The sequence below is a fragment of the Herpailurus yagouaroundi genome, unplaced genomic scaffold (genome assembly GCF_014898765.1).
Source record: "Herpailurus yagouaroundi ecotype Mexico unplaced genomic scaffold, PumYag 163, whole genome shotgun sequence".
In the NCBI taxonomy this organism is placed as follows: Eukaryota; Metazoa; Chordata; class Mammalia; order Carnivora; family Felidae; genus Herpailurus; species Herpailurus yagouaroundi.
The window spans coordinates 327,987-341,144 of NW_024412404.1; positions in this window are offsets into that span (position 1 = coordinate 327,987).

Consider the following 13,158-nt stretch of genomic DNA (forward strand, 5'->3'; position numbering starts at 1 on the left):
CAAGGACCCTAAAGTTTGGGGTTATAAAGTCACCAGGCTTGGCTGGGATAGAGCCCAAAGTGCACTGTTCTGCTTCAGGTGGGCAAGCAACCCAGAGACAGACAGCATGAAAACAATGATCTGAAAAATGCCTGGGATGCAGGAGGGGAAATTATTCACTCTTCTGGGAGTGCTTCCCTGAGAGCAAGAAGCATGGGCTCCCCTCTAGGGGACAAAGCAGCTGGCTGGTGCCATTTCCCTTCCCCACCCCTCAGCATCAACCAACTTCAATAAACAGCACAACACCAACACTGGTTGCCTAACTGGCTTACAGCAAGTCCTGCCCTGCTGTGCTCTGCTGATACTGCTTTTTTTCAGGCAAGTGTGCCTAGGGACTAGAGCAGCAGGCCCCTTCTCCAGAAGAATAGAACAAACCATGCATGCACCTTGCCTACCACCATAGAGTTCTACAAGGCTTCAGTTCTAGTGGAAGTATCATCAGGTCTCATTTAACAAGGAGACCATAGTACCCCTAGTTAAAACTCATCATACTCTGGCCAAGGTCCAAAAATACCCACTCCCGGCAAGGAGAACCTCTGCATATGACTGACCTGAGGAACAGGCTGCCAAAACACATCAGCAGAGTGCACACAGCACACATCAGACATTCTCTGAAGCACCAGGCCCTGGACACTATATGACCCCTTCTTTATAAAGACATCACTCTCAGGAGCAAGAAACACAAAATGCCACAATGGAGGAATTCATCCCAAAAGAAAGAACAAGAAAAGGTCAGGGCCAAGGATCTAAGTGAAACAGATATAAGTAATATGCCTGATGGAGAATTTAAAGCAACAATCATAAGAATACTTGCTGGGCTTGAGAAAAGCATGGAAAACATCAGAGAGACCCTTACTGCAGAGATAGAATTAAAACAGAAAAGAAAAATGCAATAGCTGAGATTCAAAACAGATGGACATAATAAATACAAGCATGGAAGAAGTGGAGGAATGAGTAAGTAATATAGAAGATAGAACTATGAAAAATAATAAAGCTGAACAAAAGAGAGAAGAAGAATGATGGATCACAAGAGTAGAGTAAGGGAACTCTGACTCCATCAAGCATAATAACATTTGTATCATAGGAGTCCCAGAACAAGACAGAAAAGGGGGGCAGAAGGTTTATTTGAAAAAATAATAGCAGAAAACTTCCCTAATTTGGGGGAGGAAACAGATATCCAAATCCAGGATGCACAGAGAACTCCCATCGTGATCAACAAAAGCAGGCCAACACCAAGACATATCATACTTAAATTTTCAAAATATAGTGATAAAGAAAAGATCCTAAAGCAGCAAGACAAAAGAAGTCCCTAACTTACAAGGAAGGACCCATAAGGCTAGGTGCAGATCTCCTCATAGAAACTAGGAAAGCCAGAAGTGAGTGACATGATATATCCAACATGCTGAATGGGGGAAATCTATAGCCAAGAATACTCGATCCAGGAAGTCTATTATTCAGAATAGAAGGAGAGATAGTTTCCCAGAAAAACAAAAACTAAAGGAGTTCTTGACCACTAAACCAGTCCTACAAGAAATATTAAAGCGGACTAATTGAATGGGAAGGAAAGACCAAAAGTGACAAAGACTAGAAAAGAACAAAGAAAATCTCCAGAAACAACAAAACAACAAGTAATAAAATGGCACTAAATACACATCTACCAATTAATTACTCAATGTAAATGGACTAAATGTTCAAATTAAAAGACAAGGGTATCATATTGGATAGAAAACAAGACCCATCTATATACTGCCTACAAGAGACTCATTTTAGACCTAAAGACACCTGCAGATTGGAAGTGAGGGCATAGAGAAACACTTACCATTCAAGTGGATGTCAAAAGAAAGCCAGAGTAGTAATACTTATATCAGACAAACTAGATTTTAAAACAAAGACTATATAATAAGAGATGAAGAAGCGCACTATATCATAATAAAGGGGACTATCCAATAAGATTCTAACAATTGTAAATATTTATGCTACCAACTTGAGAGCATCCAAATATGTTAAATAATTAGTAACAAACATAAAGCAACTCATAGATAATAATACAATAATAGGAGACTTCAATAGCCATCTTACAACAATGATACATGATGTAAACAGAAAATCAACAAGGAAACAGGGCTTTGAATGAGACACTCAACCAGATGGACTTAACAGATATATTCAGAACAATTCATCCTAAAACAGCATAATATACATTCTTTTCAAGTGCACATGGGATGTCCTCCAGAATAGATCACATACTAAGTCAAAAATCAGACTTCAACAAGGACAAAAAGATGGAGATGATACCATGCGTATTTTCTGACCACAATGTTATGAAAATTGAAGTCAACCACAAAAAAAATTGGAAAGACCACATATACATGGAGCTTAAACAACATGCTACTAAAGAATGAATGGGTCAACTAGGAAATTAAAGAAGAAATAAAAAAAAATACATGGACACAAATGAAAATGAAAATACGATGGTCCTAAGGGTTGCAGCAAGGGGGTCATAAGAGGGAAGAATATAGCAATACAGTCCTACATCAATAAGCAAGAAAAATCTCAAATAAACAACCTAAACTTACAACTAAAGAAGCTAGAAAAAAAGCACCAAATGAAGCCTAAAATCAGCAGAATAAGGGAAATAATAAAGATTAGAGCAGAAATAAATGATAACGAAACTACTTAAAAAAAAAAAAAAACCAACAGAACAGATCAATGAAACCAGGAGCTGATTCTTTGAAAAAATAAAATTGATAACCTCCTAGCCAGACTTATCAAAAAGAAAAGATCACAAGGGCGCCTGGGTGGCGCAGTCGGTTAAGCGTCCGACTTCAGCCAGGTCACGATCTCGCAGTCCGTGAGTTCGAGCCCCGCATCAGGCTCTGGGCTGATGGCTCAGGGCCTGGAGCCTGTTTCCGATTCTGTGTCTCCCGCTCTCTCTGCCCCTCCCCCGTTCATGCTCTGTCTCTCTCTGTCCCCCCCCCAAAAAAAAAAAAAAAGTTGAAAAGATCACAAATGAGAGAGGAGAAACAACAACCAACACCACAGAGATCTGAACAATTATAAGAGAATATTATGAAAAATTATATGTCAACATATTGGGCAATGTAGAAGAAATGGATAAATTCCTAGAAACATATAAATTACAAAAACTGAAACAGGAAGAGATAGAAAATATGAACATATCAATAACTAGCAAAGAAATTGAATCAGTAATCAAAAATCTCCCAACAAACAAAAGTCCAGGACCAGATGGCTTCACAGGGGAATTCTTCCAAACATTTGAAGAAGAGTCAATACTGGGGCATGTATCTGGCTCAGTCAGTGGAGCATGTGACTCTTGAATTTGAGGTTATGAGTTTGAGCCCCATGTTGGGTGTAGAGATTACTTAAAAATAAGATCTTTAAAAAAAAATAAAATTAATTATAGCTAGCTAGCTAGATGATAGATAGATAGATAGATAGATAGATAGGTAGATAGATAGATAATAGATAGATAGGAGTTAATACCTATTCTTTCAAACTATTCCAGAAAGTAGACATGGAAGAAAAACTTCCAAAGTCATTCTAGAGGCCAACATTATACTGAGTCCAAAATCAGACAGAGACCCCACTAAAACAAAGAGAATTACAGGCCAATATCCCTGATGAACACAGATGCAAAAATTCTAAACAAAATACTAGCAAATCAATCCAATAGTACATTAAAATAATCATTCACCATGATCAAGTGGGATTTATTCCTGGTTTGCGAGGGTGGTTCAATATTCACAAATCAATCAATGTGATATACCACATTAAGAAAAGAAAAGAACCATATGATCCTCTCAATGGTTGCAGAAGTATTTGGCAAAGTGCAACATCCATTCATGACAGAAATCCTCAAAAAAGTAGAGAAAAAGGGAACATACCTCAACATAATAAAGGTCACATATGAAAAACCCATCCTCAGTGGGGAAAAACAGAGCTCTTCCTCTATTGTCAGGAACAACACAGGGATGCCCACTCTTTATTTAACACAGTACTGGAAGTCTTAGCCTCAGCAATCAGACAACACAAAGAAAAGTCATCCAAATCAGCAAGGAAGAAGTCAAACTTTTACTATTTGCAGATGACATTTGCAGAAAATCCAAAAGACTTCACAAAATAATTGCTAGAACTGATAAACGAATTCACTAAAGTCACAGGACACATTCAATATCCAGAAATCAGTTGCATTTCTATACACCAATAGTGAGCAGCAGGAGAAATCAAGAAATAAATCCCACTTACAACTGCACCAAAGACCTTAAGATACTTTGGAATAAACCTAGCCAAAGAGATAAAAGATCTGTATTCTGAAAACTATAAAATACTGATAAAAGGAATTGGAAATGACACAAAAAAGAAATGGGAAAATATTCTATGCTCACGGATTGGAAGAACAAATATTGTTAAAATGCCTATACTATCCAAAGCAATCTATACATCTAATGCAATCCCTATCAAAATACCACCAGCATTTTTCTCAGAGTTAGAACAAACAATCCCAAAATTTATATGGAACCACAAAAGATCCCAAATAGCCAAAGCAATCTTGAAAAAAAAAAAAAAAAGCTGGAGGCTTCACAATTTTGGACTTAAGTTATATTACAAAGCTGTAGTGATCAAGGAAGTATGGTATTGGCACATAAACAGACACATAGGTCAATGGAACAGAATAGAAAACCCAAAAATGAACCCATAACTTTATGACCAACTCATCTTCAACAAAGCAGGAAAGATTATCCATGGACAAAAGACAGTCTCTTCAACAAATGGTGTTGAGAAAACTGGATGACGACATGTAAAAGAATGAAACTAGACCACTTTTTTACACCATACACAAAAATAAATTCAAAATGGATGAAAGACCTCAAGGTCTTTGGTGATCTATGAGCTTCATGAACTTGGAAATCCAAATATCCCCAGATTTAGAAATTTCTCAGCAATTATTTCTTTAAGCTTTCTTCCCCTTCTCCTTATCTTCTCCTTTTGGAACTTCAATTATTTTCAGAATGTTTCTTCGTATGATATCCCATAGATTATGTAGGCTTTCTTCATTCTTTTCCATTGTTTTTATTGTGGTTGTTGTTGTTCTCCATCTAAATAACATCAAAGGTCTTGTCTTCTGACTCACAGGTTCTTTCTTCTGTTTGTTCATTATGATGTTGATGCTCTCCATAGCATTTTGCATTTCATTCATTTAATTCTTCAGTTCCAGAATTTGTTTTAGTCTTTTATGATTTTTATCTCTTTGTTAAACTGCTCATTTTTTTCATGTATTGTTTTCTGATTTTGTTGAATTGTCTTTGTGTGCGCATGTGTGTTTTGCGGGGGGGTGGGGGGAGAGAGAGGGAGAGGCGGGCAGTGGGGGGGGGGAGAGAGAGAGAGAGAGAGAGAGAGAGAGAGAATCTTAAGCAGGCTCCATGCCCAGCATGGAGCCCAACTTGGGGCATGTTCTCACGACCATGAGATCGGGACCCGAGCTGAAATCAAGAATCGGAAACTTAACTGACTGAGCCACCCAGGTGCCACCCCCCTTTTTTGTAGCTCATTCAGTTTCCTTAAAATAGATATTTGAATTCTTTACCAGGTAAATTGCAGATCTCTATGTTTTGGGGATCATCAGTTCCTGGATGATTATTGTGATCCTTGGTGGCATTGTTTTCCTTGATTTTTTAAATGTTCCTCAAAGTTTTGCATTGCCACCTTCACATCTGACATAGTACCTCCTCTAGTCTTTACTAACTACCTTCAGGAGAGAAATAACTTCCATCAGCCCTGCTAGGGATTCTGAGGTTTTCTTAGATTATGGATATACCTGTTCCATGCTTCTTGCTCCCTCTTGTGGCAGAATTCTTAAACTTATATGCCTTATCTTGATTCTGTAATGCACCAGGTTGAGTGCTTGATAGCTTCTGTTTTGTTTTCCCAAAGGTGGCATTAAAACTCAAGTTTGTGGTCTCTCTTTGGCCTGTAGATTCCACGTGGTTCTCCATGAGTGCTCACTAGCCATATGTCAAAGTTTGCTCTTACTGCTGTCATCAGAAGTGCACACAGGAAGTTGGACACAGGGCATAAATTTGTGTGTGTAGTGTGTGTGTGTGTGTGTGTGTGTGTGTGTGTGTGTGTGTGTTGCAACGAGGGCTGGGGGGTGCCCATGGCAGTTGAGAGGATCCATGGGTGAGGCATCCCCAATAGTTGATGGGCTGGTTTCTTGATGGAGTCCACAACACCATTGGTAATACTCACATTCCTTTAATGCCCTCTGAGAATCCTGACACTCCCTCAGCCTCTTCCTACTCCCCAGTCCTAAAGTTTATGATTCAGTGTTCTGGAATGAGCTCCTTTAACAGTGTTCTACACAGCTGGGGAAGTGGATTGCTCACTCACATACTGTCACTTTCCCTTGTTGGAGAAATTGTGGGCTCAGATTTCTCTTGGCCTTATGCTGTGCTGTCTTAAGAAAGAGGTGATGACTCTGTTCCTCTTACCTTTTCCAATGTGTCAAAACTTTTTTTTTGTTTGTTTGCTTTTTTGCTGAAAGTTTTTTTCTGGAAACCTGGACTTCTACAATGGCTCTTTTGGCCTTGATTGATTGTCTAAGGCAGTGTTTTGCAGGGACTCCTAGACTGTGGCTTAGAGGGGCTGGAGTGGTTCACAGGTCACTGCAGTGTCCACAGCTGACACTAAGGTCAATATGCCTATTACCCATCACACAGGTGGGTGGAACTCCTCCCAAATCCCTTGGCAAATAGTGCTAGATTCCACAGCTCCCGCCTAGGCACTTGTATTCATGGATGGATGTCAAATTGTTGGGGACACAGATGAGGGATGTCTTATTCAGCCATAATGCTGACATCACTCCACCCCCAGTGTGTATCTTTATAATTGCCCTTACCATGCTATATTATCAGTATCATTAACTGTGAAATACTTTGTGTTTTCCACTTTTTACTCCCTGGCACTTAGCACAATATCTAGCACATAAGATTTCAATTATTAATTGAATAAATAAATAAATAAATAAATAAATTAGGCAACAGAAGATACTTGGAATTTTTAATGGCATATTTAAATGGGGAAGGCATTAATTAAGATAAGTGAAACCAAGCAAAGATAATAAAGTAGAAGTAGAAATAAGAGAAATAAATAGTGGCCTTGGAGGTCTGTGTGCAATTAATGAGAGAAAAGATTAGGCGGAGAAGGCAGATCTACTGGATGTGAAACCTTGATTTGATAGCCTATAAAAAGTCAGTGTAAGTTTTTAGCCAGAAAACTTATGTAATAAGAGCATTTGTTTAGGGATATTTATTTACCACAGTATAGGATTTAAATTGGAACAGTCTGTCATACCAGAATCCTCAAAGTCATTCTTGGCTTGCTGGTTGTACTGAGAAATGCCTTTGGATTTTGAGTTGTAGCAGCATGCTAGTTCAGAATTTCAATCTCTTTCCTGGATTATAGCAATAATCTCCTCACTCCTCTTTTTTAAAGTTTCCTCATTCCCATCACCTTCTGTGCTCCTACCAAAGAGATTTATCTAAAAACAAGTTTAACCTACCTAAAAAGTTGTTTATCTTTTGCTAACAAACTCCTTAGCATATTACACACAGACCTTCACAACCTTTTGGATTTGTGTCATATAACTCCTTTCTACATACATACAGATTTTTAAAGTACACCATGCTCTCATGTATATCTGTGACTTGAAAATTACTGTTTCCTTTTTCTGAAATGCACCTCCACCCTTCCCGACTTGGAAAAAACAGTTCAAATGTCACCTGCTTTATGAAGCCATCCCCTCCTCCCCCAGGGAGATTTAAACAGATGGATAATGCCTTAGTCATCTTTGTATTTTTAGAAGTTATTGCAGTATTTAAAAAAATATTATAAAAGATTAATATTACTGTTATATTTTGGGAAAAAATGTAAATCAATACAGATTTCTATACAGTAAAAAGTGAGTACCATCTACACACTCATGCAATTCTCAGGTATAATCACCAGTAAGCCCAATTTTGTGTGTATTATTTTGCATACTTTTTAATGCATTCACACACATGTGGATGTATGTGCATAGTCAAAAAAAATTCAAGCCTAAATGTTTTTGAATGAATGAGTGAATAAAGGAGCTTAAGATGTTATTATTATTTTTAATGTTTACTCACTTTTGAGAGCTGGAGAGAGACAAGCATGAGTGGGGTAGGGGGAAAGAGAGAGGGAGACACGGAATCTGAAGCAGGCTCCAGGCTCTGAACTGTCAGCACAGAGCCCAACGCAGGGCTCGAACCCACAGACTGCAAGATGTTATTTTAACAGTCTACTCATTAGTTAAAGAAGTCAAGAAAGCCTTTAAGGGGATAGAAAAGAACAGTATATGAGTATTGAAAAAATAAACTACTGTAACTTGATGACTCACTAGCTTATATTGTCCTTACATACAATAAAATATAATTTCAAAGTTGCAAACTATGGATTCATAGGTGGAAATTTTTAATAAGATGCAACAAGAACAAGAATCCTTCCTCTCTCTCTCTCTGAATACCAGTTTTTATGTCTGTATAATACAAAGAATTCCAACTTGTAGGATTTTGAATGATTAGAGATAATGTATTAAAATGTTTGGCACATACCAGAGGGGAGGTGAGTGGGGGTTTGGGTTAAATAAGTGATGGGGATTAAGGAGTGCTCTTGTTGTGATTTTATTTATTTATTTATTTATTTATTTATTTATTTATTTATTTATTTTATGTTAAACAGAGAGTGAGTGAGTGTGAGCAGGGGAGAGGGGCAGAGGAGAAAGGGAGAGAATATTAAGCAGGTAGAGAGCCTGACACGAGGCTCAATCCCATGACCCTGGGATCATGACCTGAGCAGGAATCAAGAGTCAGGTGCTCAACCAACCAAGTCACCCATGCACCCTAGGAGTGCACTTGTTGTGATAAGCACAGGATGTTGTATGGAAGTGTTCAATTGCTATATTGTACACTTGAAGCTAATATAATACTGTATGTTTACTAACCAGAATTAAAATAAAAACTTAAAAAAAGTATGTAAATAGCCAAGAAATAAAACATTTGGCACATATTTGAGCAATAAATTATAATTTGAATCGATCAGGTTTTTATAATAATGTGAGGGCAAATACTCTGTTATCCTGTTTATTAATAGCATTATTCCATCAATATAATCATTCTGTATTTCTTCCATTCTTTATGTCAGCTTTCAGGAATATCCAGCAATATGAATTTGAGTTTTATAATTTGCATAAAATTATAGCTATCCTGTTTTACTTGTCCTACCTCCTGCTGACTCATAGAATCAACTTTAAAATAGAAAAGCTATATTTATTTTGCATAATGCTGCCACAGCAATGGCTAAAAATAACTTTGATATGCTGTTAATAATTAAGGCTGCATCTACACTTTGCTCTACTTGAGAAATAATTTATAAACCAATTTGGATATCTGGGAACTGTTAATATGCAATAGATCTTTCTTTCTAATTTTTCTCTCCCTTCTATCCTTTTGTATACTATTTTAAGGCAAACTCAAGTGTGGTCATAATAGACACTAAGTAAATGAAAATGTATTAAAAAATTTTTTTTTCAATGTTTATTTATTTTTAAGACAGAGAGAGTGTGAGTGAGGGAGGGGCAGAGAAAGGAGAAGACACAGAATCTGAAGCAGGCTTCAGACTCTGACCTGCCAGCACAGAGCCCCATGTGGGGCTCAAACCCAAGAACTGTGAGATCACAACCTGAGCTGAAGTTGGATGTTTAACGGACTGAGCCACCCAGGCGCCCCAAATGGAAATTTTTTGAAGGAAAAACTTACATACACAGTTTTCTACTGTAACTAATTAAAATCTTGATTTATAGAAAAGATAAGCTTTTTCCTTCTTGCTGCATTAAATTGTTATACTTTTATAATTTTCATGTGTTGTTGCTTTGTTTTCCTAATCAGAGTGAACCTCCTTGGGACAGGAACAATGTCTTATACTTATTGTGCTACTTCCAATACCTATGCAGGGCTATTTAATTGAGTAAATTGTCTTTACATGTGGTGTTTACAGTATAATCTTATTTCTTATTTCTACATTTACTTATGAGTTCAGAATGCATCTATTCCTTGTGCTAAACCTATCAGGTGATTGCTCTTATTTTAGTGAGTTTATTCATTATAATTACAAAAGCAAAACTGCTTTCTTTTAGGAATATTTTTTATTTGAGTGATATCACTGTATCTAACTCCATTATTCAGTAGGAAATTATCTTGGTCTCTGCTGCTATTTATTGCTGCTGCTATTTATTGTTGCTATCTTCAACTTTACCAAGTATCAATAAACCATGATCATTATTTTCATATATATTTTCCAAAATTTTACATGGTTCCTATCTCCACACATAACTGTCCCTTCTATTGGCAGCTGCTATTTTCTAACAGGTAGTTGCTATTTTCTACAAGGCCAAATTTGCATATAGGTAATTTGTGCAGATACAATTCTTTTTACATTTTCTTTCTTGCTCTTCCTCCCTCCCTCCCTCTTACCCATCTGTCATCATGCTTAATATACTATGCTAGGTACTACAACTGATAAGTGATAGGAAGAAGTATAAGACTTGATCTTGTCTTCAAGAGCTTACCATCTATTGAGGAAAAAAAAAACATCTGCACATAAAAAAAGGTTAAACACCAGAGCAGTATATGTCACAAGTAAATAATACAAGCTCACACACTATAGAAGATTCAAAGAAGATATTTGGGGCTGGAATAATGTATGTTGAATGAGTCTGAGGGATAGTCTTATACAATGGGGGAAGCATTAAGGCAATGAATTGGAAGACCAGGTTTTCACATTCACAACTTACTAATTAGTGTATGTAATTTAATACAGACAGAAAATGACAAAGTAATGACAGGTTTGTGATGCAAATCTGACTTTGGGGAAAATTCATACTATACCTATAATTATTTAAAAGCTAATAATAATTGTTATGAGTAATATAAGGATAATTATAGCCACTGTTTGTTGACCCTCTTACTATGTCCCAGGGGCTCTGTTAAGAACTTTTTGTACATTTTCTAATTTAATCTTTGTAACAATCCAAAGAATCAAACATTATTATCCCCATTTCACAGAAGGGAAAACTCTGGGTCACAGAAATTGTCATTTGACAAGGTCACTCAGCTAGTAAATAACAAAAGCAGGATTCAAACCTAGATCTAACTTCTGAGTCTGTATTCTTATCCAGTAATTTCCATAACTTTGGCATATCACACAACATGCAATGGTAAACTCAGAGCCAAATGAAGTGGTTTCAGTCAGAAGAAATAGATGTTTAAATAATAAATTATTTTTAAGCAAGGGTGAAGTGAGAAATGAAGCTATAGGGGAAACAAAAAAGCCAGTTCATGGAGGACTTGTATGCCATGTATGAGAACTTAAACTTGATACCATGGGCAATCAGAAGCCACTGAAGGTTTCAAATATAGAAGCATGATCATTGCCTGGTATGGAGTCTGTCTTAATAAACAAGTGAATAAATGAGATTTGCTTTTTAGAAAGACTGACTTGGTGACAGAGTGGAATATGATTAGGAGGGAAGTAAGCCTGAAAGTAGGAAAAGTACTTGTAAGAGTTTGGAAAAAGATGTCAGAGCCTGAACCAGTGAGTGGCACATAGGAGCTGGCTGGTACTGGCCTGGACAATCAATTATATATATCTTTTCCCAACTTCAGGAGTAATGATACCAAGTTGGTAGTTTGAAATCAGCCATGGTAGGAGTGTCTATATCACAGACCTCAGCAAACACAAATTAGGGCTTTCTTTTTGAGACCTGACTTAACAACATATTACTGTCCTGAACAAAAGCAGCAGCAATTGGACTGGAGAAGAAGGAATACTTACTAGAGGGGTTAATGAGGTAGAATCATCAACACTTATCATTAGCTGGTTGATGGGGGAGAAGTTATGTCACCAGCTAGACCCCTGACCTTTACTGCTCACCTGCTAGTACCTACTGACCTTTGTCCCACATTTTTCCTTAAGCTCTTCTTTCTAGCTTCTCTCTTAATTCAGGCAAAAGACACAAGGGGAAGGAAACCGAAACTACCCCTCAAGCAATGACAACTGTCTGGGCAAAGAGTTCAGTCAGCCCAGACTAATTTGAGATTAACCCCAACTCACACCTGCACAGATCGACCATAGAATGACTGACAGTTACCTTTACCTCATTATAATACTAAAATCTCCATCCAAGGAGGAACACAAATCTCATTTACATATGATGTATGTATAGCCATGTTTCTTTAAGGTGCATGCACGACCCTATGCCCACCTCTACATACAATGACAAAGCTTCCCTATCTAAATATTCATCCTAACTCTAAATAAAAGGAACTCATTCACCCTTGCTCAGAGAGTCATAGCTTTGGAAGTTTATTCCCCATCATCTCCTTATTTGCTGCAAATAAAAGTTTACTTTGTGTCACAATTCCATCTAGTATAGTTTCTATCTGTGACTCGCCAAAGACCAAACTCATGTTAGTTCAGTTACAGTGGCAATGGGAGATATTATAAAATGATTTATCAAGTTATTATCTTGGATGATTCAAATGGGATACAGGTGCTTCTTTTTTTTTTTTTTTTCCATAGCATGTCAGGGTTTTATTTTTTTTTTAATTTTTTTATTTATATATGAAATTTATTGTCAAATTGGTTTCCATACAACACCCAGTGCTCATCCCAAAAGGTGCCCTCCTCAATACCCATCACCCACCCTCTCCTCCCTCCCACCCCCCATCAACCTTTAGTTTGTTCTCAGTTCTCAACAGACTCTTATGCTTTGGCTCTCTCCCACTCTAACCTCTTTTTTTTTTTTTTTTCCTTCCCCTCCCCCATGGGTTCCTGTTAAGTTTCTCAGGATCCACATAAGAGTGAAACCATATGGTATCTGTCTTTCTCTGTATGGCTTATTTCACTTAGCATCACACTCTCCAGTTCCATCCACGTTGGTACAAAAGGCCATATTTCATTTTTTCTCATTGCCACGTAGTATTCCATAGTGTATATAAACCACAATTTCTTTATCCATTCATC